A 3,654-nucleotide genomic window follows, 5' to 3' on the forward strand; every position below is an offset into this window, starting at 1 on the left:
ACGCCGTCCTGGGCCCGCTCGCGCAGGTAGTCACTGAGCACCTTGTGCTTGCACATGTTGCTGGGGCACCGCGCGCAGCTGTGCGCGTGGAAGGGCCGCAGCGCCAGCAGCCCCAGCGCGTCGGGCCCCGATGGGTTGCTGAGGATGCGGCGGAACAGGCCCAGGTGGCCGGCGGCACGCAGCTTGCTCTCCACGCCGAAGGTGTTAGCATCCGAGATGAGAATCACCTCGAAGCAGGCTCCCTGCTTGGCCACAAACTGCAGCAGGTCGCCCATGCCCTGGGACAAGGGGATGGCCTCGTAGACAGCACGAAGGTCCCCAGGCCGCACGCCCTGCTCGCCCAGGTACTTGAAGACCCGCTGCATGTACTCATTGTAGAAGCCCTCACGGTAGGTGGCGCGCAGGCTCTCTGGCAGCCGCTGGCCCAGCGCATGCATGATTGAGTCGTCGCTGTCTTCATTCACGATGGTCTGGTCAAAATCGAAGGTCAGGAGGAAGCGCGGCTTGCCCTGCACAGACATCCTGCCTTCCTGGGAGCAGGGGGAGGAAGAGCAGCAGGAGGAGGGAGCAAGCGGTGCTGCAGGCGAAGACCCCAGAGAGGCTGGTTAGCAGGCCTTGGCCAGAGGCACTAGCAGGTTCTGTAGCCAGGATCTCCAGCCAAGTTCTGTGTTTGTCGTCTTGTTACATCTGTATTTATACCAGTCGATTTTAATCCTATCAATTCTGTTCCAAAGGTTAGGGCGTTTCTTACCTCCATTCCAAGGTTACCCTATTGTTCTATTAAGCTACAAGGAAGTAACTGAAGGAGATTATCCTAAGTAAAGATTATGTAGCTTAAGGGTGATTTTTCATAGTTAAAGCAATTAATTACCCCCCTGGCACTTAGTTAAGGGGTTTTATTCCCTCCCTAACTCCAGGGAAAAATCTTCACCTGGGGAAACAACCTTTCTCAGGGAGGTGGTCCTAGTTAGAACACATAGCGTTAAAAGGGGGAGCAAATATATGCCATATACGCCAGGTCCCTTGAAACATAAGCTGTGCAGATGTGTCTTCCCTGCAGTGACTGTGTCAAGCAGCAAGGGTGGATAGGCTTCTGGCAAATTCCCCCATTTTTATTTTTTAAATGACAGCTAGTGTAAATCAGTGGCCACCTCTCGGATTGGGTTGTTTAAGACTCGGAAGAAGACTGACAAGCAATGATAGTGAGCATAGCTATAAACATAGTGGATGGAGTGCACACGGAGCCTTGTTCCTGTAGAAGGTTGCTGGCCTCTTCAGTCAAGGGATTTCAGCTGTCCCCAAGTGGTTTGGTTGTCCTCGTTGATCTGGCTAGTGGGCGGCATTGCTGGCGACCGACTCCCCAAAGTGTCAGCGCATTGAAGGGCTGGGAAGATATATATGAAGCCCATTTCTTCCATGGTGGCATTTATGGCTATAAGATCTTGCAAAAGTCTCCACTTGCCTTATTTCTTTATTAAAAATATGGGTGTGTTCCAGGGACTATTTGATGGCTCTATATGTCCTTCTGCTAATTGCTGATCAATTAATTGTCGGGCTGCTGATATTTTCTCAGATGTTAAGGGCCATTGCTCAACCTATGCTGGTTGTGATGATTTCCAGACTATGGGATCAGCAGTCCTAAGGGCAATGGCCCCAATTATAAATCCTGTCCAGGAGTGTGAGGTATTACCTTCTTTTCCTAATCCCTTTTCTGGATTAAATCCCATGTCTAACATCCGTGATGTTACTCTATCACTGGGGCTATATAATAGAACTCCTATTTCAGACAAGATATCTCATCCCCATAATGTAAAGGGGATAGTCGTAATTACATGGGGACAGAATATTGATCATAATCAGCCCAAGTTAAAATCTGAGAACTCTTTTTTACATTAGATTCCTCTTCAGAAGGGGCAACTGCTGCCTTCTACTTTCCCAGCTCTTCTTTTCCTGAAACGCACCCTCCAGATGCCATATCCATGCTGCAGATGGAGAGGGGTGGGTAGGAGGGTCAGTGACAGGCCCTGTGGCCCCACTTCCTCAAGGGTGTCGCCGGTCACGCCCCCAGCCCCCATTGGCTCCCACCCTAGCCGGCCCCTCTGAGAGTGACTGGGGACACGCCCTGGGAATTTCCAAGTGGGAGTGGTTCCACCCTATATAAGGGCGCCCAGCCTCCCCCAAGTCCGCAGATCCCAGAGAGCAGAGCAGCGCTCTAGACTGAGGCTGGTTCTCCGCTGAGCCTTGGAAGAAGGAAGGACCCAGAGGCAGATTTCTGACCTGCTCAAGGTCACCGGTGAGTCCAGGGATTGGGCCAGCGAGCGAGGCGGGGGGGGGGGGGAGAATGATGAGAGGCAATGGTGCAAAAGAGATAGAAAAACAGCCGCCAGCCTGACCCTGACGCTTCTCAGCATTCCCTTCGCAGGTCCCTGACCAGGCATCCCTCCACCGGGCCCCGGAGTCTTCCCACGCCCGCCATGGCTGACCAATTGGACATGTCTCTGGACGACATCATTAAGCTGAACCGGAGCCAGACAGCTTCCCGACAGGTGGCAACACGACCTTTTCGCCGGCGGCTTTGGCGGGGGCGCCGGCGTGGACACCGGAGGCAAACTGCTGGTGTCCAACCTGGGCTTCGAAGCATCCGACGCGGACATCCAGGAGCTGTTTGCGGACTTCGGGCCTCTGAAGAAGGCCGCCCTGCACTACGACCGCTCTGGCCGCAGCCTGGGAACGGCCCACGTGCACTTTGAGCGGAAGGCAGACGCCCTGACAGCCATGCAGCAGTACCACGGCGTCCCCTTGGATGGCCGCCCCATGAACATCCAGCTCGTCACCTCACAGGGAGACACGCAGCACAGGCCGGGGCCCAGTGTCAACAGAGGCGGGATGACTAGGAACCCAGGATCTGGAAGCTTCGGTGGCGGCACCCGCAGAGGCGCCCGCGGAGGCAGCCGGGGCAGAGGCAGGGGCACCGGCCGGAGTTCCAGGCAGCAGATCTCTGCGGAGGAGCTGGATGCCCAGCTGGACGCTTACAACGCGGGGAGGGACACCAGCTAAAGCACCCGCAAGTCCGTGCGTGCAGCTAGGCCTGGACAAAGTAGCCACAGAACCTGGCCACAGAACCTGGCTACGCTGTCTCCGCGTCATTCCTTCCTCGCCGACTCCGTCCACACCTTTGGGAAACCCCTGGACCTGCTGGGGCTGGACCCCAACATAGAAGAATGATTGCATCTGTCTTTTCCTATTAGTTCAAATATAAGGAGCCCATTACTATTTGAATTAATATTATAGGGACATTCTTACCTAGTGAAATAAGGCACTAAAAATAATTAGAATGTCTAACCATCAGAAAGGAAAAATAGCCGAAACCGGTTTGGCTCAGTGGATAGAGCGTCGGCCTGCGGACTGAAAGGTCCCAGGTTCGATTCCGGTCAAGGGCATGTACCTGGGTTGCGGGCACATCCCCAGTAGATGTGCAGGAGGCAGCTAATCGATGTTTCTCTCTCATCGGTATTTCTAACTCTCTATCTCTCTCCCTTCCTCTCTGTAAAAAATCAATAAAATATATTAAAAAAAATCAGAAAGGAAAAATAAAATTAATGTTATTTGCAGGGATATGATGTCATGAAATACAAATGAATGAATCTACAAACA

General features: G+C 53.3%; 2 pseudogenes; one reads left to right on the forward strand and one right to left on the reverse strand.

The window, feature by feature from the left end:
* The window catches only part of LOC102441515, a 51,320-nt pseudogene extending 49,593 nt beyond the window's left edge, over window positions 1-1,727 (reverse strand).
* On the forward strand, window positions 1,726-3,057 carry LOC102441829 (annotated as a pseudogene).
* The last annotated feature ends 597 nt before the right edge of the window (window positions 3,058-3,654 follow it).

This window comes from Myotis lucifugus, unplaced genomic scaffold (assembly GCF_000147115.1).
Source record: "Myotis lucifugus unplaced genomic scaffold, Myoluc2.0 scaffold_64, whole genome shotgun sequence".
Taxonomy (NCBI): Eukaryota; Metazoa; Chordata; class Mammalia; order Chiroptera; family Vespertilionidae; genus Myotis; species Myotis lucifugus.